The sequence below is a fragment of the Humulus lupulus genome, chromosome X (assembly GCF_963169125.1).
Source record: "Humulus lupulus chromosome X, drHumLupu1.1, whole genome shotgun sequence".
Classification (NCBI taxonomy): Eukaryota; Viridiplantae; Streptophyta; class Magnoliopsida; order Rosales; family Cannabaceae; genus Humulus; species Humulus lupulus.
In genome coordinates, this window is record NC_084802.1 from 204,352,396 (window position 1) to 204,380,135 (window position 27,740).

Here is a 27,740-nt window from a genome sequence, read left to right on the forward strand (position 1 = left end):
ATGGTGAACGGCGTCGACGGCAGCTGGGTTCTCAGTTCCAGCGTTCTCGACCCCTTTACTCATGAAGCTTCTCTCTTTCTTCTTCTTCTTCTTCTTCTTAATTTCTTTCTCTTTATGTTAAGCATGGCCGCGGGACCCGCTTTCGTAAGAAAATCAAAGTGCTTCAACGATATTGCTGACATCAAAAGGAAAAGTTTCCAAATGCAAGACTTGCTCTTATATTCAACTCCCTCTTTATTTTGCTGCCCAAGCTTCATATTCCATGGATGAAGACAAGAACAAGTTCTACAAACAACTGGGTCAGCTCTACTTTCTCTGTTTCTCCTTCACTCTTAGCTTGCTTTATATGTGTCTTCTTGGTGTCTAGCTGTTTAGTGAGCAAATGGGGTTTGCACCAATTTGGAACCAAGTGTTTTGATGTTAGAATGGTGGCTTTTCTTTATGTGGTGCTTGCTATGGCTATATGGAGTAGTTTTTCAGTTTTGCATACATGGGTACTTATCATCTGTTTGAGATTATTTCTCAGTTAATATTCGTTCTTTTCCAGAGAACAAAATAGAAAGTTCTTTGGTTATATTTGGTTGTGTTGTTTATTTACTTATCTCATGGGATTTAATGTAGCTTTTGGTAATTGTGTAGGTTTATTTGCATTGAAAAGGAAGATTGAAGAGGCAGTTTTGCGAGCTGAAATGCTGGCCCCTGCGGCACTCGAATATGAAGAGGCAAAACGAAATAAACAGGAAGAAATGATGCGGGCTTATGACCTCTGGGACGACCCTGCTAAATCCGATGTGATTCTTGCCAAGTTAGCTGATAGTGCAAAAGTGGTTGATGCCCTTAAGGATTTAACATATAAGGTGATAATCTATGCATAGGATTTTTCATATTTATTATGAATTAATACATAATGGATAATTAACTATTTTTAGATGCGTGCACCATTGGAGTATGTCATTGTCTACCTCTTCTTGGAAATAATCATATTGTATTCATTATATAATAGACTGGCATAGGGAGCTCTTTGTTTTAAATTAATGACTTAAACTACACATTATCCTTCCTCTAAGTGAACGTTTGAGCATTCAAAACTACATTTTTAAAAACAATATTTTGGCAGTCATGACTCATGTGCATTGGTGCATTTTGTTGATTTTTCCTCAACATTCTTTAGAACTTATCTATATGAGTTTGCTCCAAACATCTTTACCATTTTTCCTCTTTTAGTTGGAATGATTATTTTGTTATTCTTATTTAATTTATGTCTGCAGGTTGAAGAGGCAAAGTTAATAACGCAGTTGGCCGAGATAGATGCTATCAATTATGGGCTTTTCAAACAAGCATATAGTGCTTCTTTAGACGTAAGCAAGGTTTTGGATCATTATGAGATGGCCAAGCTTCTAAAGGGGCCATATGACATTGAGGGAGCATGTGTAGTTATTAAAGCTGGATCTGAAGGTCTCTGAGGTTTGATAATCTTGTTTACCTTGTTTATCTCATATATTTAACCTTTTATGTATGATCTTTTGGAGATAAAACATACATGTTTGGAATTTCATGGTCCAACTTGGTATGTAATTAAATGAAGCAACGTCTAACAGAAATTTGGCATTTTTCTGAAAAAGCTCAACAAGCTGATTATTGTCTCTCCTATGTTTTCAATCTCTTTTGTTCTCTGACTTTGTTTATATATTCCATGTCCAGATATGGGCAAGTAAACTGTTGAGAATGTATACAAAATGGGGGAGAAAACAAGGACAAAAAGGGAGAGTGGTTGAGAAGCGCCTTTCGACGAATGGTGGCGGCATTAAGTCAGCGACTATAGAATTTGAATTTAAGTATGTGTATGGATATCTTTCAGGAGAAAGGGGTGTCCACTTCATGATTAGAGGTCCTAATGTTGAATCTGCGCTGTTTGAGGTACAGCTTCTGTTTTTGCTATTAATCTCTGGCCAAATATTTTTATATCAGTTGCTTATTTATAAAGTTTTCTGAATCCTAGCTACTTTCCATGTTTTACTTGATAATTTTCTTTTTTTTGCTATACCATATCTAGTGTAGTTCTTCAGCCAATACATACATATATGCTTATACTTTCTCCAGTTCTGAAACATTAAGACTTTGCAGGAGCCTTTAGTTATTTTCCTCCCCTTACGATACAGATGTGTATTGTTTCTTCTGTTTATTTACTCTCTTCACTAAGATGAGATTCTTGTGTTCTTTGTTGATTTAAGGAACGAACTTAGTCCAGACTATGTGAGTGCATAGAGATTTTTATATGATGTGTTGTGTGAAGAGTAATTTCACTGTTACTCCAATTTAATGTTGCACCTTATTCTAATATAGAACAATGCAGTCTGGTTTTTCCTTCAACATTCTAAATAATATAACTGTAAGAGTCAAGACAATGCTCCAATGCTATGTCATGTCTCATAGCTCTATTCTGAAAGTATTGACTACTAAGTAGAAGATTCTATTCATCTTGATTAAAATTTTCACAGCTTGACACATTTGTGGAAATCATGCAGAGTAGCTCAGCAAGCATAGAATTGTTCCCCTGTTCCTTGAAAACACTTACAACCTTCAAATTGATGATAAGGATTTGAATATCACATCCTCCTCCATGCTTGAAGAAGAGCAGAGTGGAACTAGACCTTTAGTCTGCATTCAGCATATTCCTACTGGCATAAGTGTCCAATCAGCAGGTGATTAGTCATATTTATACATCTCGTTCTAATTCTTTATCATGTTTAATATGACAGTATGATCTGATCCTATTAGTGAATGTGATTATTTAGGTTATTCCTCATAGCAGGTGATTATTTAGGTTATTCCTCATAACTATTCAAACTATTTAGTGAATAAATAATGAATAATATAAGCTAATATTGATACTAATTGTTATTTTACAATTTTGAATGATAATTGTATTACTTTAGTGGAGTTTGAATATCTTAGATATTCATCCGTAGTGAAGTAGGTTATGGGAATTCAGTGTGTTGCGGTGATAACAGAAGATTGAGAACTTGCATGTCTTAGTGAAGTAGGTTCTGATAATTTTGTGTCCTGTGGTGATATATGGATGAAAACATGTGTGCTGTTTGATTTGTTTGACATGTTGTTGATTGTGACAGATGGCTAGACTAGTAAATTAGGGGATATGCTGCCCGATTTTTTATAGATTTTTTTGTACTTAGTTTTGTGTGGAAATATGAAAATGATAACTGCCACAATGATAAATTTGTGATCTGGATATTTAACATTTGACCGTCTAATTAATAATTAAGTTGAATTTCAATTTTGCTACTAATCTCAAAATTTGCTTAATCCGAGCCTCAAAAGAGTCGATTTAGAGTAACTATGTGATCACAAATTTGTGCTTTCGAGATTATAAGTGCAGGATAGGTCTTTCTAGAATTTAAATCAAAATCCTCATCTTTTCTCTCCCAAAAGAGTTAGTGATGTGAGTGGTGTGAGTGCTTGGATACTATTTGGTTTATTATTTTAGATAAGCTACGGTTTGGTTTCCTATATTAATTTACAATTTAGTATATATTATTTTTTATGGATTGATTACATATGTTTGCATACTTATATATTAATTATTGTTTTAATTTTTGCACAAAATTTGATAATAAGATACTAAGTATATATGTGAGTGAAATTATATGATACCAAAAATTTATATCTTTGTCCTATTAAAAAATTAGAATTATTTTATGATTTTACTATTACATTAAATTTGGTAATCACATTCTAGTTGGTACATATGTGATTGATTGGATCTTAAAATCCAAATCACCCATTGTGATTTGGATCCTATTTATGAAAATTTGGATGATTTCATGCATTGCATTATAAAAACATAATAAAAAAAATTGGATTTGGATTTGATTAGGTAATATTATGAGATCATTCATTATTAGTATATATACCAAGAGAAGAGAGATCAAGGATCTATATTTGATCACATCAAGAAAATTTCTTTAAGTGTTTGCTTTGTTTAGTTTAAGTGGAATAATGATGAAGCTAATGTAACTTGTGTCTTACATTTATTCATCTTTCTAGTATTGTTGAAATCAATGCATATAAACACAAACCATTATTATAAACCCAGCCATGTGATGGGTTGTTATTTCCGTTTTGGTTTCTTGAGCTTTATATAGTCTCTTGTGCACTAATGAGAACTAACTTTTTTTTATCTTTTCTTTGCTTTTCTCTTGTGCACTAATGAGCTTTATACGTACATATATATTAATTTAAAAATTAATTCTTTTGTAGAAAATATTATATATAAATATATAATTGACCTCAATGTATTAGGTCTTCTTCAATTTGTGTTTCGTGCTAATTACAATATAGAACTAGAAGCAAGTTTTTTTTTCATGTAAGTAAATTATCTTTTCTCCAATCTATGTGATTTGGTGATCTTTTACATGTATGGGCTTTCAATTATTTAATTGCTTATGCAATTTTTTTTATTATGACTGGGAAAACTTTATCATGAAATAATCTATTATGTAGTATCAAAAGAAACTCGTTTCTTTAGTTTTGTTTTGTGCCATTGGATCTAATTGTTTGGTTTCAAAAACAACATCCTGATTGCTTTAACTGTCATGCCTGAAATGTATCATAACAAAATGGTAATGTCATAAATAATGTCTTCTACTTATATGACTGGATAGTTTCTTTTAACTTTTTTTTTTTATCACAATTCATTGTTTTTTGTTTGATTTTATTGAGCTTCTGTTTAGTATACAACCTTATATGCTCATTTTCAAGCTTCTTAACAAATCTGAAAATGTATTCAAAGTTTCCAATGTTTGTGTTGCCAATGCGGCACATGTGAACTTTGTACAATAAAGAATGACATCTTTACTGATGGAAATTGATTCTCTATTTTATTTGTCTTTCTTTTACTTTTGAAGATAAATTTACACAAGAGAGTGTTGTTGAATAACTAATAGGCTAGTATATTTGTCATGGTTCCATTTCATTGTGAAAATATTCTTGGATATCTGTATCTATCCTTTCTCTAAATTTGTGAATGACTGTAGAGGTTTTCCATGTCAAGCCCAACACTTTTATTTAATCTTGAACTTAAGACAAAATACGGTAATCTTTAAAAAGGTATTAAGTGACTCTTATTTCTTTTATTGTTATTTGTTCTTACTTGCATCAATTTGCATTACTCTCATGAATATCAATTTGATGTATCATGTTGGCTTATTTATTAAAATTTGTTGTGCTGCATTATTTGATGCACTTTTAGATTTTTGGTGCTTTTCTTGCTTAGTGTTGCCCCATAAATGTGTTAGATGAAGACCACATAATGAGCTGTAATGATAAAGGAATTATCTTGAGTATTTTGCTTGTTATGCATTCTTTTGATTACTTAAATATTAAGAAACAACTATTATTAGAATAATTGGGAATGGAAACCATAGATTGTTCTTCATATATATAGTGCTCCACCATTTCTTTCTTTCTATTATTATTTCAGTATGAAGTATTATTCTTGGGATTCAAAAGGGTGAAATAAAAATATCACTTAATTACACTATGTTTTTTCATTTCTTTGATAAATAAATACTTTATCTTATATAAATATATATATGTATGTTATTTACCTATATTATTCTTTTCTTATTCTGTATTTAATATGGAAGTATAGGGTCCAAAATTTTTTTTGGTGTTTTTTTAGTATTTTCTTTTCAAATTTATTTTAATACATTTTGGACACTCAAAGGGATATATTTTTTAAATCAAAATGAAAATTGTAACAATTGCGAATAAACTTATTTATGTACACTACAATAAAAATCTAGTTATAATTTTTCATGTTCGGTGTATTATAATGTGATTTTCATGTTTCAAGGATGATTTTAGAAAGAAATTCATGGCAACCAATCCTTACTTTGGAAAGGCAGTGACGAGGGTGAGTAAAAGGACAAGAAGAAAAAATATATGTTGTTTGATAATGAATTTAGTGTTTTATTATATTTGTAATTTTTATTAGAGTAAATGATTCTTATTTGAATGGTTAATTATTTACTTTGTAAATCTAGTTATATCTTTTTTAAGGTCAAGACGATTATAATTTTAATAAGTTTTATTTTAATCTATAAATTTTTAGATTAATTTGTATATAAATGTTTCATTTAAATCATAATTTTTAATTTAAAATAACAATAAATAACTTTCTAAAAAATTAAAAATATAACTTTTAAGGGCGCCCAAAGAGTCCTAAAAACCTTACTTAAAGGCACTCAGCAAGATCTTTTAGGACTCGCGGACATTCTTTTAGGACTCGCGTTTTAGGACTCGCAACGCAAGTCCTAAAAACCTTACTTAAAGGCACTCAACAAGATCTTTTAGGACTCGCGGACATTCTTTTAGGACTCACAAGATCTTTTAGCATTGCGAGTCCTAAAAACCTTAGTTTTTAAGGCTCTCAAATAGAGGACTCGTGCCCCGCGAGTCCTGAAAACTTTTTAAGGACTCGCAATGCTAGTCCTATAAAACATTTTTTGTAGTAGTGACTCAAACAAATAAAACCATTCATATTCCTTTCCAAACACTTAAGCATATAAACACGAATATATAATTACCAAACCCTGAGTCAAGCTTGTCTTTAGCGGCGAGTGTACATGTCCAGCCAGTCTTCAAGAACCCTTAAACCTATACCGCTCTGATACTAAGTTGTAATGCCCTGGATAACCAAGACCGTTACACTGTGTGTTTATAAAGGTGCAAGACTTACTAATCAATTCGTTTAATTAAAAATATGACACTAGAACCATAATCGAGTTAGGGTTAAAAGATTTTGGTCACAAATAGATAAATTTCATTTAAATAAACGTTTGGTACATGTGATCCCAAAAACAAACAGGGTTTAAAGGACAAATTACAAAATTTCAAAAGTCATATACAATCACAAGCCACTATAATGGAAAAATACACATTTTAGGTTTTCATGTCCCTGTACTATCCCTCGACCGTGGCGGACGAGCAGCTGACTATGTACATCCCGCCCCCAGAGCTCTCCAACTCAGGATTGGTCCACCTTACCCTTGCCTTTACCTGCACCACATAGCACCCGTGAGCTAAGGCCCAACAAGAAAACCATATAACATAGCACAAACAATATAGACAATCAAATGATCCATCAGACAGTTAACCAAGTATTCAACATGTTATAACAGACACATAATCAGTGATGGAAATCAACGAATCACAAGCCATTCATCTCGGTATTCATGTAATGACCCACTACTCTAGACTTTTGGACCATTAACGAAACTATACATACAAATCCTTAATAAAACTTACATTTGCGAAAATACCATATCTTTATTGAAAACTTGTAAAAACCAATGTTAAAACTTACATAAATTTAAGTTAGGATATGGGATCCTATTGTTTTAAAAAGAAAACATATCTTAATTGAAATGAAAAGAAATTACATAAATAGTGCGGAAAATACATGTAAAGATCATAAAAAAAATGAGACTACATCCTCGAAAATCGAACTCTCGACTCCTTGAATCCATTCACCACCGATACACAATCCCAAGCATCCACGAACCTTACCTCCACTAAAGCTATTTTCCTGCACATAAAACAAAAAGGAATGAGCCTAATGCCCAGGAAGGAAAATCTAACACATACATCATGTACATAAATTTCATAATAATCATAAAGACATAACATAACACTTAATACATACACATACTATAATGGCCATTATTACTTGGGGTCCCATAGACTAAACAAGTCATATGCCCATGAGATTAGTGGGGTCCTACTAGCTAAGTAGGTCATATGCCCATAATATTTTTGGGGTCTTGTTAGTCATATGGGTCATATGCCCAAGCCTACAAACATACATATCATAACACTTATCATAACATAAGAAACATAAGATAACATATAGAACATATAACATATGCATTTCTATCCTATTTTCCTTACCAAAGTTACCGGGATAAGAGGACAGCGTTGGGACTTTTGGAACACTCCTAAAACCATGTATAACAGGGTGAGTAGATTGAAGAAAAAGTAATGAAAATAATGGAAGGAATGGAATGACTAAACCTTTGAGAAACCTACTTACCAAAACTTATGAGCAAGTTCTTAGATTTCCTAACCAAAACAAGAATGAGGTTAGAAGACTGAGTAGAAGACTATGAGAAAGAAAATAACATAAAACCAATGAACTAGAGTGTGGAAATACCTTGAAGACTTGTAAACCAATCTAAACCTCAAACTGAAATACTATAAAACCTTACTTCCCAAAGTGTTTGATAAGCTTATGATGATCAAGCTTATGATTTCCCCAACCCAGGTGTTTACACTCTCGCACTCACTTAGCACTTGCAGCCTCTGAACTTAGAGTAAAAGGTGAATAATGGCTGGGTACTAGGTCCTATTTATAGAGTTTAGGAATGAAAGTATCTTAATTTTACTTAAATAAAAATAATAGCTTTTTAGGTGAAAATAATTTGAATAATCGTTCAGCAGAGGCTGAAGACTCATTCAAAAAGGTGCTGAACTTATCAAGAGGTTGAATGGCTGAATGGAAAACAAATTCAAAATGTTTCAAAATATGCTGAAGGAGGCGATATATCGCCTGGGCCAGTATGCCCGAGGCTGTCGTGCATCGTCTCGTGTTTTCCGTATCTACGTGCTGCGATATATCGGCACACGCTGATTAATTAAACATGAAATTACACATTTTTAGCTAAGTTTGAATGGAGTAAACAGCCTTGACTAAGCCCTCAACGTATTCAAAGCTGCTGACTGACCTTATAGCATTCAAACTTTACTCCTTATTAAATTTAATCCTCAAAATACTTAATCCTTAATCACCCATTCATAACATGTGTTTAAAATCCTATTAGTCCTTATCTAAACCTTATAGTATAATAAATATTATCCTTAATATCAGTCATATAATCAAACCTTAGGTTAACATTAATATTCTTAAACTATAGGTTAAACTTAGAAAATCTACAAGTACTACTATGAGTGTCCAAATAATTCCCGGTCTGAACCAAAAATCCATAGTCATAAAGATAATACTATACATACTATAATACTACTAAATAATTATCTAAGTAAAGTTCTTGGACTCTACAATTCAATAAACTATAACATCATATTAACAATAATAAACATATCATACTCATCATACAATACTCAGGGTATCCTTTACTTAACCCACTGACTCTGGCTCGCTTAGGCTGAGCTCAGTGATTATTTAGCTAACCTTAGTTCTCAATGGCCGAGCCACGTCCTGTGCGCAAATATCAGTCCCGACACTCTTAGGCCATTTATTTCATGCTCACATGGCATACCATAATCATACATCATTTCTATTCAAATATAGGGAACCCTAGTCCCAAGACAGCTACACAAAATGGTGCAGTTTTCTTACCTTTAATTTCGAGTGGAGAAGATGAAATGGTTACGAGCACGCTCCTTAGCCTCAAGCCTTCGCGATAAACCTAGTCACAAGGCCCAATGGTGTTTATAAACTTCCAATCAATATAAATACCTAGGAGACAGAAACTAACCTTTGGGGCCTCTGTTTCTACTAAACCGGGTAGTAGAAATTGTCTCTAGCGCTTAGTTAAAACCCCCGAGCCCTAACAATTCTTGAAACAATTATAAGGCTAAAAACCACAGGCGGGTTACAACTTGGCTTAGTGGGTCATGACTTGCCCCCAAGTCAAAGAGCAAGCACCCCATCCAAAAGGGGAGGCGAGCCGCGACTTGGCCTAGTGAGTCACGGCGCGCCCCCAAGTCAGAGAGCAACCTAGGCCAGAAGGGCCACACGCGCCGCGAGCCCCCTAGGCTGGGTCGCGGCACGCCCCTTCGAACCCAGAGAAAACTTTCTCTTCTTCTTGCTAGCCAAGAACACTAAGAAATCAACCAAGAAGTTTCCAAACACAAACCCTTAATTCAACACCAAAAAAGCTACGATCTCAAGAATAAATCACCTATTTTAATCCTCAAAACCTTAGCAGCAAAACTAAAGTCACTAACCAAATTCATCAGCTGTTAACATCCAAAAAACGTAGTCTAATTCCATCATCCAATTCAAGTTCAAGAGCTCAAAATTCAACCTAAACTACTCAGCTAAACACAAAAATTAAAGAACATTCTTACCTCAAATTGTGACCCAACTTCCAGCAGAAACGTTCACACCAACTCAGCTCAACTCCCTGAATTTTTCCTCTGCTTTCCAGCTCCAATTCCAGCTTAATTCCCCTCCAAATCCTCAAAGATCACCAACCCCAAAGACAAGCCTAGGCCCCTTCTTGATTCTTAGCTTCAAATTCCCACAAGGGAGAGTGGGATAGAGAGGGAAACGTGAGAGGTGAGAGAGATAACCTTTTCTGTTTCTTTCCTTGAGTTACTTCTACAATTTTCTGCTTTGTTCTAAGAAAATGTTGAGTATATCCTTAGACTTAGGAAAAGATTATTTTGCCCTCCCAAATAAAACTAATCCTCTACTCAATCTAAGGATATAATAGTCTTTTGTTCCCAATTCCCGCTAATTCCTCGAATGTTCCTAATCTTTACTGTTTATCCAAAAAACAGCTGTTGATGACGTGGCAAGAATTTTCGACACGTGGCAGAGATACTGCTCGCCTATCGACCAGAGATATTTTCGTATGAGAAGTTCAAGTTTTATATACGACCAGCCTGGTCCTATACTCCGTTTATTTATGAATAAATATGTACAGTTGTAATGATATCTGAGAATATCTCTTCATTATGACCTGAAGATCCGTTTATTAAGGGAAGATATTATTACTTGACTCATGTAACCCTTCTTGAGCCTATAAATACACAAGAAATAGCTCAAAGAGGGATCTTTTTTCTCTTTCCGAATTACATTACTATTATCCATCGTTTGTATTGTTTTCTCCTTCTAAGGTCTGTGAAACTCAGGAACTCTAGTTCTTTGATCACACCTTTGAAGCTCAATATTAATAATAGTATCAAGTGACGTAGGTCATTACCAATCACTGGGGCCGAACCACTGTAGTTCATTGTGTTATTTATTTCCCATTAGATTGTTTTTTGAAGCTCTGTATTATTTTTCTGTCGTTTTCTAGACTCCGTGTCGTTGACCAAAACGAGGGTCAACATTTACCACTTAAATCCCATCATCCAATTAATCACCAATTATTTACCTAATGTCTAATAATCCCCGATATATTTTCTAAATTCCTGAAAATACCCCCAGGCTCCCCCGAGCCGGGTATAAATCATGCATTTAATCATAAAATCACGCATAAACCAATTATGCCCACCCGACACACAAATCAAGACCCTTAAGCCTTACTAGTAATTTTAGGTCGTTATAGTTGCCTAAGTTACATGATTAATAAACCACACTGGGGCCCAGCCCTAGGATATGGGCCTAATAAGTCACCCGGGGCCCATTGCCCTATCCTCTGAATAACCAGCCTTGGAGTTGGCCCAGCGTACTTGGCGCTTTAGTTTTCCACGACCATTGGGTTGGACAAGCGTATGATGCGCTCTTAATTAGACCTAACCAAAACGACCAGCGCTATTGCCGTCCTTGACTCATAAGTCAATATTTTTCGATCAGTGCTCAGCGCTATTACCGTTCTTGACTCATTAGTCAAGCATTTCTCAATTATATAATACTAACAAACATTCATCATATAAAAAATATCCAGATATAGAGTATTCAACATGCTTAATCAGTCATTCACATGCACAATCATAATTATGCACATTTATAGGGGCCCACGCCCAATCAAGACTATATTCAACATTCGAGCCAATCTCTAATCATGTACATCACGTATTGGGTGCAGTTTTCTTACCCCAGGTTCGAGTGTAATATATAATAAGAACAACCCTTGAGCACGATCCTGATCCCGAGCCCCTAACGATAACCTAGTCACAACCAAGTACAGAATCCAGTCAATAACGAGTAAACACATGCTTCTGGACCAAGTCCTAGCCTCTGGGACATCGAACCCTACTAAATCGAGTTGTAGGATCGATCCCGAGCCCTAAGGTTTGAGTTCCCACACTCAAAACACTCATTGGCCAAAAACCTCCATTTGCACCGCGGCGCACCCAATTAGAGCCATGACGTCTCACCATTTATAGCCGCAACTCTCACAACTAGAGAGCCCAACCCCAAAAAACACTGGACACGGGCCACGACGCAACCTAACTTCAGGAAACCGCCTGTCACTTTGAGTTCATGAGGACCACAGCGCAACCCCGCAAACTCAGCTTTCTCAGTCCAAAATCCTCTGAAAAATCACCCGAAATCCATACCAAACTCACCTTTCAACCTCACAACATCCCTAGAATCTCCCAAGCAACAAAACCCGCATTTCTGATGGATCAAAATCTCACTAAACCGTGAAATCCAATTCAAAACTTAAGAAACTTAAGAAAATGGAAACTCAGAATTTCAATGCTTAAATTACCTCTGATTACATTGTTTTCTAGGTAAACTCTCTTGGTATCAAGCTTCTAATCTTCCCTAGAATTGTTATGACTCTAACCTTGCTTGAATCCGAGCCCTAAGACTCTAGTTTCCTTCGAAAATGCCAACAACGTCGAATGAGAGAACGGGAGTGAGAAAACGAGAGTGTTGAACGTATTTCTGTTTATGACAGATCACTTATGGTTCATGTAACCTTAAGAAAATCCCAAGGCCCAGAGTACCCAAAAATGCCCCCGAGGGAAAAATAGTCTAAATCCTCATAATTCCCTCCTAGTCTCGCTAACTCCAAATATATCCTTGAATATTCATTCCCATTACCCAATATCTCGGTAATGTACTAAATATCCAAAATACCCCCTGACTCACCCCGAGTCAAGTATTGGTCCCGTTGTGACTTTTCTGCTAACTTGCTCCCTAGGATCACCTCATGTCAAGTAACCCAAATATATCCACATAATAATGTGGTCTCACACATATATCATATATATGCCAAATATACCAATAATGGCCAAATTATGAAAATTTCCATTTTGATAAGATACAAGCCCACATGCATATTTAATACACCTAAACATGCATATCAAGTCATATTAGAATATCACTCACATAATCATACATTGCTACACATAAATATCACATAAACACATAATTTCCATAATTTTCCATCATGTCCCCCTAATCATGGATCTAAGCCTTATTAGGTAATTGGGGACATTCCACTGTGACAATCAGAATCCTGTGATCCGTAAGGGGAAAGACCAGGTAAAAGATGTGCAATCCCACATCGCCTGGGGAAGGTCAAGTGTGATGATTCTAAGACTGTGTAGCTATGGGACTACACAGTTGAAGATGGCTTAAATGGATTGATGGGTACTACATATACCAACAAGATGCGTCTTCTTTTCAGTAGTCCATCACTTGAGAACTCCAAAGTTAAGCGTTCTTCACCTGGAGTAATATGATGATGGGTGACCTCCTGGGAAGTTTTCCCAAGAAGCATGCGAGTGAGGACAAAGCATGCTGGAAAGACTCGTGTTAGTTGTAGGGTCAGTCGTCATTCCAGGAAGCAGCCATAGTGACGTGGGGCGTTACATACACAACCCCTCTATTTTGAAATTCTAATCAAATGAGGCCAAAAGTTTCTTCTTTTTAAAAAAAAAAAAACATTTTATACTTAAAAAGTGGTAAAACTCTAATTTCTTCTGAAAAATGGTATTTTTTAGAAACAATTTCAAAGGCCCAATGCAGAGCTAAAGCATGAATCCAGACCCATAAACATCTGAAACCCGAACATATAAACTTGATTTGACCTGTACAAATCTGAATTACTTCCAGCGTGTTTTGATACCATATTATTGTAACCCAAACCCAACGAATGTGAAATTTTACCTGCGTGTATCCCTACTTTATTATATTCTTTAAAAAATATCACTAAAATCTCAATTTTATTTTATTTTATATCTAACTTTTACATTAAATCATACATGAGCTGATTTATTTTCTCTTTATATAATTTAAATATTATAATTTTTTTTTATTCATTTCAAATATAACATAATGAGGATAGAAAAGAGATGAAGAGATAAGAATTGTGAGAGATATAACTTATTCAATTGCAATAAAAATAAACATTCCTTACAGTTTCTCTATTTTCTCTCTAGCTTAGCCTAGTGCGCATGAAAACTACGGAGGTGTATATCCCTGTTTTATGTTGGATTCCTTTTCTGTGAAAACCATGAACGAAGATGAGTTTGCAGGATTGTATGATGCCCTTGCCTTAGACGAGGACGATGATGATATATCGGATGTTGAATCTGACCAGAAATTGCTCAAAGAAGGGTTAGAGAGTGTGGCAGAGATGGTGGTTGGTTGTGTCTTAATAACAAAAGCAGTTCCGAGGGAACCTGTGATTTCCTGGGCAAAAATGTTTTGGAAGCTATATGGTTTTTTTGAAGTTGAGTCGCTGGGACAGAATATCTTCCTATTCTGCTTTGAAATCGAAAGCGATCGTCAGAATGTTCTTGTGAGTGGTCCTTGGTTGTTCGAAAATCATCTACTGGTGCTTAAGCCCTTGGAAGGGATAGGGGACTATCAGAAGATGTGTTTTATTGAGGCCTCTTTTTGGGTCCAAATCCATGGCATACCCATCTTTTTCATGACCAAGAGTTAGTGCCTGTATCTTGGAGGGTTAATTAGGCCAGTGGAAGAGGTGGACATTAACTCGTCGGGGGATTGTCTTGGTAAGTTTTTAGGCGTCCGAGTTATCATCAATATGTCGAAACCTTTGTCTCGGGCTATCAAGGCTCAGTTGTTAGATTGAGAAGAGAAGAAACTACTCCCCCTCAAATATGAAAGGCTACCGGAGATATGTTTCAATTGTGGCATGATTGGCCATTTGCTTCGGGTGTGACCATCTCGGAACGGTTAGATAAAGGCAGGTGAAAAGCTTTGATATGGGGAATGAATCTGTGCAAACATAATTGTGAAATCTAATCCTACGACTAACAAGCGGAGCCGTCATGGAGCTAACATTAGTTCTATACCATCAATTCCGGATGTTGGAAAGAGAGGTGGTGTTCGTATCATTAAATGGGGGATGAAACTGAAGACGGCGGCGGATGCCAGAGCTAATAGAGATAATGAAGGCAAGGCCATTTTTCCAGTCATTAATGACAAATTTTCCGTTAAAGAAAGAGCAAGTTTCTCGGATATAACTTGTTAAAATGGGTTCCTTTGATTGAGCCATCACTATCTTGGGCACCTTGTGATGAGGAAGCTGATGATCCCATTCCTTTTTTGGTGCACCTATGATCTCATTTACTCTTGTAAATGAGCATGGGATCTTTAATGCACATCATATACAAAAAAAAAAAATAGGAGATTCTAAGGAGAAGGTTTTTGGGGGAGATTTTCCAAAACTTAATTGCATGGGATTCACATATTTGCCAACTAAGAATAACATAGCTAGCATTTCAGTGCCATCTAAGCTAAGACAAAAGTTTGTTGAGGGAGCAACTTCACCCACCACGTTATTTAATGAAGAGGGTCTCCCTCACGTGACTCAAGCTTGGGAGTTATCTTTCTCTCTCCCTTCTCTCGTGATTCCAACTACAACCAAGTCACCCCCGCCATGCATGTTAGCGTGCATAGGATCTGATACTACTGCCCAGCGACATGTGCTTCCATCTTGGATGACTGGCGGAAGCATGAAAAACCCGAGTGCCAAGGGTGTTCGCCCAAGGAAGGAGAAGCAGCATGGATCTCACCTATCCATGCCTTATGCAAAGCCCAATCCCTCATAAACTATCGGTCTAGAACCTCTACCACTAGCGGCGGATGAAACTGAAACTACCTTATCTAATTCTTTACCTATTGTGGTTGGAAATGATGGTCCTTCTGAAGAGAACAGTGGTGCCTGTGGCGCATGACCATCAGACACCATGAGTATCTTGGTATGGAATGTCCATGGGGTGGGCAACGACAGGACATTCCAAGCTTTGTACTCCCACATACAGGAACACAATCCAGATTTGGCGTTCCTTTCCAAAACGCTAAGCTTTCGTCATCATTTGGAGTTTCTTAGAGTGAAGTTTGGCTTTAGTAGTAAACTTGTTGTGGAAAGAAATGGTCATAGTGGTGGCCTTTGCTTGTTTTGGTCTTCTAGTGTACTTGTTTATCTTATTAATTATTCAATGAACTTTATTGATGTTTATGTTCGGCCTTTTAATTCTCCTAAATGGAGGTTCACTTGTTTATATGGTAACCCCGATGCCTCTCAAAGAGTTCATTTTTGGAAATTTCTTAAAATTCTGTCCTCTACTATAGTTGGGTCGTGGATTTGTTGGGGTTGGGGTTGGGGTTGGGGTTGGGGGGGGGGGGGGGGGGGGGGGGGGGGCTAAATGAGATAATTGACAGTAATGAGAAGAGTGGGGGTGTTAATCGTCCCCGTTAATTAATGAATAAATTTATAGAAGCTATTACCAAGAGTAATCTTCTTGGCTTGGGTTCTTATGGCCCGTCCTATACGTGGTGTAATCAGCACCCCGATAACACATTTGGTGAAGAACGTCTTGATCGAATGATGTGTAACAAAGACCAGGCTGACTTATTTCCCCATGCACACGTGAACCATCTTAGCTATTGGGGTTTGAATCACTGACCTCTGTTAGTTTTATTCACTCCTCATTCTGATGGTATCCAAAGTCTGAATCGAGGCCGACAACATCGTTTTCACTTTGAGGAAGCTTGGGCGATTGAGAATGATTGTGGAACTATCATCAAAGATTCCTGGGAAGTTGGCTCAGGTAGTGGGCTGAATAGAGTGGTTAATAATTTTAAGAACACAGCCACTCATTTATCTGGCTGGAGTTGTACTTGCTACAGACGACACAGATGAGAAACTACTAAAAAGAAGAAAGAAATGGCACAGTTGGAGACAAACCTCTCTAGTTATTCTTGGTTACAATTTCGTCGTTTGGAAGATGAGTTAGATACTTTGCATTATAAGGAGAAGAAATATTGGGCTTCTTGCTCAAAAACCAATTGGCTTCGGTTTGGTGATCGCAACTCAGCTTACTTCCATCGTTTTAATTCTTCAAGGAAGAGGGAAAATGCCATTTTTGGTTTGGTAAATGACATTGGGGAGCGGGTGGAGTACATAGATGATATTGGGAGTGTGTTCATTAATTATTTTGCTCATTTATTTACCTTGGATACACCTTCTAACTTGGACATTAACATGGTGTTGGAAGCGGTCCCTCGCAGAGTTAGCCCAGCCATGAACGTTAGACTTATACCCGCCTTTGAGGAAGAAGACATTAATGTGGCACTCTTCCAAATGCATCCAAATAAGAGTCTGGGTAGCGATGGTATGCCAACTGGTTTTTATCAAAAGTATTGGGAGATAGTTGGTAATAAGGATGTCACCACGACTTGCTTGGAGTTCTTGAATATCGATTGTGCTTTGGATCAAATCAATGATACTATCATAGTTTTGATCCCAAAGACGGACTCTCCTTCGAGACCTACAGATTTTATCCCATAAGCCTTTGTAATGTTATTTACAATATTATTACAAAGGCTATGCCGAATCAAATGAAAAAGATGCTAGGTGATGTGATCTCTGAAGTGCAGAGAGTGGTTTCCTTTCAGGCCGCCTAATTATTGATAATGCCTAGATCAAATTTTAGTGTATGAATACTCTTAAAAGGCACATAAGAGGAACATCGGGCAATTTGGCTATTAAACTAGATATGGCCAAAGCCGATGATAGAGTGGAGTGGTCCTTTATATGCTGCATGATGTCAAAACTAGGCTTTCATGATGATTGGGTTTGAAAGGTATTTTGTTTCACCTCTTCGGTGAAATACTCTTTTCTCATTAATGGCAAAGTGCGGGGCTCTATCAGTCCCTCTCGAGGTCTCCGTCAGGGAAACCCTATGTCCCCATTCTTATTCCTCATTTGTGTTGAAGGATTGTCCTCTCTTATTCGTGAAGAGAGTGTTGAAGGACCACTTAAGGGGCTTGCCTGTGGGTGCATGGGCCCTATTATTTCTCACCTTTTCTTTGCAGATGACAGTCTGTTCTTTTTGGAAGCTATACATGAGGCAGTAGCTTGTTTCAAGAAAGTTCTGAATTGGTACGAACTAGTTTCAAGACAAAAAGTTAACTTCTCAAAATCTGTTGTTTTCTTTAGTCAAAATGTGAGTTCGTCCTCTAAGGAGTGTATGGCCGCTTCTTTGGGTGTGGGTATCGTACCTTGTCATGAGAAGTACCTAAGTCTGCCTTGCTTTGTGGGTAAGGATCGCAAAGGGTTATTTCAAGGGATCCGAGACTATGTATGGAAGAAGTTGTTTAGTTGGAAGGCTACAATATTTTCTATGGGTGGTAGGGAAGTGTTGCTCAAAATTTTCATACAAGCAATACCCACTTATTTTATGAACTTGTTTAAACTCTTGAGCTCCCTGATCTCTGAGATCCATAAGCTAAGTGCTCAGTTCTGGTGGGGGTGTGATGAAAAACAGAAGATGCACTAGTGTCCTTGGGAGAAACTTTGCTGGCATAAAAATGATGAGGGATTGGGTTTCAGGAACATATCCTTGTTTAATCAATTGATGTTATCCAAGCAAGCTTGGAGAATCTATAACTACCCCAATTCATTGGCAGCACTCGTCCTTCGTGGTCTCTAATTTGCGAGTCCTTTCTACAAGCAAAGGTAAATGCTCGTTCTTCCTTTTTATGGCAAAGCTTATTGCGGGGATGAGAACTTATGCTTGATGAGGCCAGATGTCAAGTAGGTAGTGGGGAATCCATTTCTGTTTATTTTGATAAATGGATCCCGCATGGGGATGGTTTATGTGCTTCTTCAACCCAGGTTCTACCTCCCCACTCATTTGTTGACACTCTTATATTGGCAAATGGGAATTTGAATTTGCCTCTAATCCATCAATCCTTCTAATCAGAAGAAGCCAATGCTATACCTATCTCAGAAAATGCTCTGACAGATAAATTGATATGACATCACAACAACTCTAGTTGGTCTTCCGTGAAGAGTGGATATTGGTTTTCTAAGAGGAAAGCAAGCCTTGGACAACCCTCATCTTCATCAAGCCAATCTAAATGGTGGCATTCCTTATGGAAACTCAATGTACCCTCCAAGATCAAGCACTTTGCATGGAAAGCTTCGTGGGACTGGCTACCTTGCTGCCAGAGTCTAGCTACCCATGGCATGAAAATTGATAGAGTATGTACACTTTGTAACTCAGCTGGTGAATCCACTTTCCATGCTCTTTGGGGATGTCCTACACTCAAGCATCTTAGAGAAGATGGTCTCCCTAATATCATGAGAACATGGCCACCAACTTCTAATTGGTTGGAATTTTTTCTTGTGAATATGGACATGCTACCTAAAGTTGATATTGAACTTTTATTAGTGCTCAATTGTCGCTTCTGGTATCGTCGAAATAAATTTTTCCATGATTCTATTACCATCTCGAGCGAGTTAGTGGTGGATTGTACCATTGATTATCTTGTTAAATACCAGATGGCGAACCAAAGATACCAGGTAGCGCATCAACCAATTACCCACAGGGGGCCATCTCAGGGACAACGTCAGGCTTGGTCTCTGTAGTGTTCCAAAATTGTTACTTAGCTAGATAGTAGTAGTAGTTAGTATAGCTTGTAGCATGTTAGTTTCCGTGGATTTTGGGTTCAAGCCGGGACTTAGTTGGAAACTCATAACAACAGTTATGGATTTTATAAGTTTACCCTATAATTTAGAAATATTAATTATAATATAAGGTTTGATTGATATTGCTGGTCCTAGAAATATTATTTATTATAACCTAAGGTTTAGATAGAATTATTAAGAATATGACACTTGTCATAATCATGTTATTAATGATTTAAGTATTTTTGATGAATAGTTTAAATAAAAGAAAGATCTAGAAGTTCTAGAACCTTCCAGCAGCTGTTAGGATTTCGTTTTGACTCAATCAAAGCTGTTTAATCAATTCAAAAAATGCTGAAAAAGTGCAAATACGTGTTTAATATATCAACATAATATATCGCAACTATAGGGGCTGATATATCGCCTACGGAAGATACGGAAAACACGTCGACTTCGCACAAACGAACGAACGGGGCTCGGGAAAATGGTCTAGGCGATATATCGCCCAGGGTAGGCGATATATCGCCCCTGGTGCATTATTTTTGAAAGTTTGGGATTTTAATTTTAAAAATAACATTAACCACTTAAACCTGCCTTTGAACAATTTTGACTAAGTTCTAGGCATCTGTTGAATGAAAATTTAAAACTTTTTCATTTTATATTCATTTATTTATTCAAATTAAAAGGGGTTAGTTTCACTCCTTGAACTCTATAAATAGGACCTAGTAATCAACAATTTTCTTCATTCTTCAAGCATTCTTCAGAGATTTCAAGTTGCTAAGGTTACTATAGAGAGAAACACTTGGGTTTTGGGATAAAATTTTTTCTGATCTAAGCTTTTCTAAACACTTGGGAAGTAAGATATAGAGTTATTTCAGTATCAAGGTATAGATCAAGTCATAAGATCAATCAAGGTATTCTTATCCTTAAATTCAGTTCTTCATGGTTCTTTAGTTTTCTTTCAGATCCTAACTCTTGTTTATGATTCTTGATAAGGTGTTTAAGTTTCTTGAAACTTAAGATTCTTTTCAGTAAGTTTCTTCTTGGATGGTTTAGTTTTATTTTCATCTCTTTTTCTTTAGAAACTCACCATTCTTACAGTTGGTTTTAGGAGTGTTCCAAATCCCGTTCTTGTTTCCAAATATCCCGGTTGTGGTAAGAAAAATAGGGTAGATTATATGTGTTTATATGTTTTGTTGACGCGGTTCTTCGGCAACAGATAATTAATAGAATAAAGAGTGGGATTAGTGCTAAATAATGAACCGTAATAAATGAATGATCTCAAAGTAAAATGATAACACGAATAATTTTTTAGGTGGTTCAAAGGTTAAAATCCTTCTAGTCTACCAGCCAATATTATTGTTATCTTTCTGATATTCTTTACAGGGTATTTCTTTACAAAATAGAATCCAACCCCTTGCAACTCCCAAGGCCTCCATATTTATAGGGAGAGGGCACCTGGGGGTTGGCAAGGGAGGTCATCCCGTGACTTTCTTACCCATCATGTCACTTCTGTGACATTCATGATTAATTCCTAAAACCTAACAATGAAGTGTGGTCTAATCAATAGGAAAGGGGGATAATGGGCCGCACGACCCAACCCAGTCGTGGGTGCCTGAACACAAACGTTTATGCTGCGTGTTTGAGAATTCAGGGATGGATCAGACACGTGATGTCTGATATATGCACGTTTACATTGCGTGGTTGACTTTATAAGGGGTCAGAGGTGCCAACTCAAGCTCGTATCTCGAGCTTGATGTAGTCTCAGCCCCTGGTGTTCATACTTCTGACTCGATTCCTTGGTAATCTCCATTAAACTTTAGGTTACCTTGAGCTAAAGAGGTAGGACCTTGTAACAACAGCTCCATGTACATGGCATCCACGTGGCTGATATAATTATGCCCTCTCTCAGCTCGCTAATAGCCCATGGATAATTAGGGCATACATTTGCCCCCCAAGCCCCTGCTCGTGGCACACAACGTCACCTGGGGCCACAATTGGGGCTTTTAGGCTTCTTTGTGGGCTCTTCACATTCCGTCCATTACGCTGGTATCGAATACGTGGAGCATCGTGGTTGGTGACGGTCTGTCTTCCGAGAACCGCATTAAATGGCCTAGCCTATCTTCGGCCATCGTTTCATCTTTCGAGTAGTGATCCTCGCATCCTACATCAAGGCGATCGAACGACCCTCATCCTTTGGCGTTTTAGGTATATAAAAAGGCTGGCCACCTTTCGCATGGGCTACCTGTTCATTTGAAAATTTTCTCATCTTCTTCTTTCTTCCCAGTCTCAAAACCCTTTCTTTCTTCCGGTCATTGTTCCCAGCGTTCCAGAAGTTCAGACACGAGAGCTCCTTCGAGACTCCGGTACCAGCGATCCCAACAGGATTTCAACCCTGACAACCCTTTCAATCTCTTCACAACAAAACATTTCTGTAAGTCCTCCGTTTGTGCATGTTTTAAATGTTTTCCTTCACTGTTACTTGGGTAAACTTTCTCTTTAATCGCATGCAGTAGGTTGCTTGTTCTTTGCTGGTATTTTATGCGTAGGTTTTTTATCCTAGGGGTATCGACTGTAGGGAAAACCCTTTAGGAGCACGACTCATAGGATACACTTTCTAGGGTGATTTTCTGGGTAAAATTTTTTAGGCCTGTTTGGAATAACCAGTTCTTAGGGTGCAAAACCCGAGTAGCTTAGGAGACACACTTCACCGGCGGTTTTGCCTACTGTTGCCTACTGAAACTTTCCGTCCAAGGCAAACTTTTACTCTGACCCTCCTAACACACGGATTCCGAGTAATCGAGGATCCGTTGGGAGCACAGGCGCGTGTTCATAGAACCGCGTGGTCTCACTTGCCACGGGCTGAGATTACCTCAGCCCGTGTAAAGGAAACACTTCGCACTAGATTCTTTCTTATGCTTAGGTCGCCTTTTCTAAATTTTCTTCTTTGTTCGTTAGGCGACCAAATGGGACCTAAGAAGAGCGCACCCAAAAAGAGTGCTGGCAGCTCGTCTTCCCAGCAAACCAACAAAGGAAAGGAGGTGGCCATGGACTCTCCGATTCCCAACTTCGGACCAATCGTGGAGAAGAAGGTCGAGGTGGGGCCCGACGCCTTTTTTGAGGCCGAGAGGATCGCTTCGAAGGTCACCACCCAAGGGAAAGTCAACAAAATCGTGCTTTCCCATAACATCGAGATAGGGAGGGGCGCCCTGGACGCCCGACCTCCCCTTGAAGGTGAGCGGAGCTGCACGCCGCTCGACGAGGAATACGCCGCCAGGAGCGACGAGCATCTCAAGACTGGGGCCTTCCTTCCATTGGACCAGTACTTCGCAGATTTTTTAAATTTCGTGAAACTGGCTCCCTTCCAGCTCCCCCCCAACTCATATCGCCTGTTAGCAGGGTTGAGGTAACTATTTCTGAAGCAAGAATGGGAGGTCCCCACGCCGGCGGACATCCTCTACTTCTTCTGCCTCAAAGCCAGCCCGAAGCAGCAGGGGCGAGGCAACGGGTTCTACTGTCTGATCCGTTTTCCAAATTCGGTTGCGGTCATCGAGCTGCCCAACCACCCCAACGACTTTAAGGAGCAGTTCTTTATGTCAACGGGGTTCCGCAATTGCGAACACAATTATTTCAACCGTCCTCGTAAGTGCCTTCTACTCTCAGCTCATGAGTTTATTGCTGATTTGCCTCTTTTTATTCATTCCTGACTTAGAAACTATCATGTAGCTATTTTCGAGAGGATGGCCAAGTCAGTGACCCTTGGGGGTCAATATGAGACCTTGGCGGGGCTCCCCCCAAGTGAAAAGGATTATCGCCAGCTCGTGTTCGACGAGACGATCCTGGCGTGCAAGTTAATCTCTCCAGGCCAGACTTTGGCCTTGAGGAGACCGCAGAATCTTCCCCCTGCTAGCGAGATGGCGCCCATCCCCGAGGAGGAGGCCGCAGGCGAGGATGAGGACGAGGAGGACGAGATCCCCCTCGTGCAGTGGAAGCGGGCTCTAGAGGTCGCCCAAGAAGTGAATGCGGAGAGGGCCCAGTTCGGGGCAGCAGTCGGCCCCTCCGGCCAAGGTAATCCTTATTTGTTTAAGGATTTAGATAGGGCCACTGTCGACCTACAGCTTGCTAGGTTTAACCCCAGCCAACCCGTTCATCGCCACCAAAATGACCCGGACCGCGACGTCACCCTACTCCAATGCGTCGACCAGCTCGTGCTGTGTTATGACATGAGTCGTCCTAGGGGTACTATAGTTGTAGATAATACCTTGGCCTTTAGGTCGGCCTTCTTCTAGGAGTACAGGACCAATCTTAGGTCGTGGCCCTCTCTCCTGGAGGGTGCAGTAGCTCTGGGTCTTAGGCAGTACGTAGAAGAGTCCAGTCCCGAGGTGGATCCGGACCCAGTTCCTCTTCTAGCCCGTGAAGTCGTTATCTTAGACTCCCCCGCTGAAGCTCTGGGGCCGGAGGTCGTGACCATAGATTCCTCCTCTAGCTCGGAGGGTAGGACCCCTTTCAATACATACTTAAGCTCTGCTTTTTTTTTTTTTGCATGAATATTTTTACATGTATATTAATGCTTTTCTGTCTTTGTTTCAACAGAGGATATGTCGCAGCCCGGGAACAATGATTTGCGAGCTATGTTCCCTGGAGGAAACCCTTCCTCCGGGTCTTTCGGGCCCATGGTGAAGAGGCTTCGGATGGCAAAGAAAGCCATCGGGAGTACCTCCAAGTCTCCTGCAAAGGGGAAAAACCAAGCCCCTGCTGCTCTGGAGAAGGTGCCTCCACCCCCTCCTGCAACGGAGAAGATGATGGATCCACCTCCCCCACGACCTCCTGTCTCTATTCGGGAACTGGAGGCATCCACTGGGACCTTGGCTGCTTCGACCCCCGGAGTTCGCATCCCGTCAACCCCCAGGCCCTGGAGAAGGTCCCCGAGGTCTTCAGGGGGACGGTCTACGAGACCGCGACCTACATGGTGGATCATTGCTACAATGCCACCTCAAGGGATCTGCGGGAGATCAAGACAAGGAGTCCTGAGAACATGATGGAGTCTTCGTTAGGGATGACTCTCACGGTAAGTTGGCTTCGCCACTGGTACTCCTTGTTTGTTTGTGTCATATATTTTTTCCTAAGGCACTTGTCTTATTATCTTTTGGTTTTGCAGGCGGCTCTGGCCCTCCACCGGATCTGGCCCTCCACCGGAGCATATCTCGGTCTAGGGCTAGGATCGAGGAGATCAGGGGCGAGCACCAAGCTGCTCAGGTCGCCCTTGCGACTGCTCAACAACAGGAAAGGGACGCCAAGGCGGCCCTGGCAACCGCCCGGGAAAACGAGAGGGTCGCGCAGGCCGCCACGGTCGCTACGCAAACCGAGCTGGAGGCATCCCGGGCCAAGCTGCAGGAGGCCGATGCCACCAAGGCCACCCTAGCCGCTGCGAAGATCGAGCTCGAGGAGGCCAAGGCTGCCCGGGCTGCACTGGATGCTACGAAGGCTGAGGCCGAAGAGGCCAAGGCTGCCTTGGCGGTGGAGAGGGCAACTTCCAGCTCCTCCATGGAGGCTATGCTGTACCACTACTGGGTCTTCAACCCAGAAGGTGACTTCTCCTTTCTGGGGCCGGACGCATGGGAGTCCTTCTTGGAGAAGTTCAAGGCTCACCTTCAACAAGAGGTGCCCTCCGAGACCAGGGAGACTTCCACTGCCACCGAGCAAGATGGCGAGGGGGCGACCTCATCAGAGCGGCCTGGCGGGGCGTAGGACTTTTCTCCTTTTCTTTTATCACTTTTTTTTTGTAACTTTATATTATGAGGTTTTTCAACCTCGAGACAATTGACTTTTTCAACTTTATTTTAATTGATTTACATATTTTTTTTCCTCTATCTTGTTTCTCTTTTATGCATTTGGTAATAATCTTAGTTTTTGTTGGTGTTGTGATTGGCATCTTATGTTCTTCTGGGAAAAAACATGCTAATCAACTCGAACCAACTTCTAAGACAAGTCCTGGTTGTATCCAGGACATTAATTTTGAAAACTTAGATCGCGTCAATCCTTTATCAATATCTCGTGCTTTTTAAGAAAAACATCAATGAATCAATTTGAATTAACTTCTAAGTTTTTTAGGACCTGGTTGAACCTAGGACATTAATTTGAAAACTTAGTTCGCGTCAATACTTTATCAATATCTCGTGCTTTTTAAGAAAAACATCGATCAATCGATTTGAATTAACTTCTAAGTTTTTTAGGACCTGGTTGAACCCAGGACATTAATTTGAAAACTTAGTTCACGTCAATCCTTTATCAATATCTCGTGCTTTTTAAGAAAAACATCGATCAATCGATTTGAATTAACTTCTAAGTTTTTTAGGACCTGGTTGAACCCAGGACATTAATTTGAAAACTTAGTTCGCGTCAATCCTTTATCAATATCTCATGCTTTTTAAGAAAAACATCGATCAATCGATTTGAATTAACTTCTAAGTTTTTTAGGACCTAGTTGAACCTAGGACATTAATTTGAAAACTTAGTTCGCGTCAATACTTTATCAATATCTCGTGCTTTTTAAGAAAAACATCGATCAATCGATTTGAATTAACTTCTAAGTTTTTTAGGACGACCTGGTTATATCCAGGATACATATGCCCCTCAAGTAATTAGGAAAGGGTCTTTCGTGGTTACTTGACATTACATCCACAAATATACACCATAATGTAAAAAGATTTAATTCTCATTACTTAGTAAACAAAAGACTGCTTTTCCGATTAAGCCTTACAAAGGTACCATTGATAATATTTCTTCAAATGGATAGCGTTCCAAGTTCGTGGGACTGTTTCTCTGTTAAGCCGAGCTAACTTGTAGGTTCCTTTTTTTACGACCTCGGTTATTTGGTAGGGCCCTTCCCAGTTCGATCTCAATACTCCGTATTTGGGATCCTTACTGGCTAAGAAGACTCTTCTGAGGACCAGGTCGCCAACGCCAAAGGCGCGTTTTCTGACCTTTGAGTTGAAATAACGAGTGATCTTTTGTTGATAATGTGCGAGCTGTAGCTGTGAACCTTCTCGTCTTTCATCAATCAGGTCGAGGGACATGCAGAGAAATTCGTGATTGTGGTCTTGGTCAAATGCCTGGACTCTATGCGAGGCTACCTTTACTTCGACGGGAAGGACTGCCTCACTCCCGAAAGCCAGGGAGAAAGTGTTAAGAAAAAATTGTTTTGCCTCAATGGAAATGATTATAATATTACAACTCTATGCAATAATATTACAAGTAAATATAGATTGATTAAATAAGGTTACAACTCTATAACTGAAAATACAAATAAACTAAAGAAAGGAAGAAGATAATGATGAAGAAGAGAATAGTGAGAATACAACTCTAAGCAAAAGATTACAAGTAAAATAAAGTGTTTAGACCAAATGAAAAGATTACAACTCTTAAACAAAAATATACAAGTAAATAGAACAAGAGAATAAGAAGAAAAGCAATAGAATAAAAAGAAGAATAGAAACACAATCAAACTCTCACTTACACAACCTAAGTGAAGAAAATTGGGGATCACCAACTTGAACAAGGTTTAAAACCTTTGTCCAAAAGCTTATTTCCCCCTAACTCAAGCACTAAGGGATCTCTCTCAGATATTGGAAAAGCTTTCTGGAATTATCAAGCCTCAAGGTGTTTCTAGCCAAGTGCTCTAGTGTATAGAAAATGTTGTGTCTTACAAGTGAGCTATAGGCTCCTATTTATAGAGTTTAGAGACACCCTTGGAATTTCAAATTCCACCAACCCCCATGGCTGTTACCAATGTTTAATTGAATTAATATGGAATTAAAAATATATTTTGGAGTTATTTGGGTTTTTTGAGCCGTTCAACAAATATTGACAAAACTGAAAATTGGTCAGTTTTTTGGCCTGTGGCCGCGGCCACTGGTCTCTGACCCACAGGCCGCGGCCACTGACCAAATTCAACACAAAAATGTGTTGTTTTTCCAAACGATTCCAAACCCTCCCAAATGATTTTGTAACTCCCAAAACACATTATTGAGGTTAAAATCATATCTCTAACAGCCATATCACATA

General features: G+C 38.8%; 1 pseudogene; it reads left to right on the forward strand.

Annotated features, from left to right (window-relative positions):
- On the forward strand, positions 1 to 25,507 carry LOC133806654 (peptide chain release factor PrfB3, chloroplastic-like; annotated as a pseudogene).
- Positions 25,508 to 27,740: the final 2,233 nt, after the last annotated feature.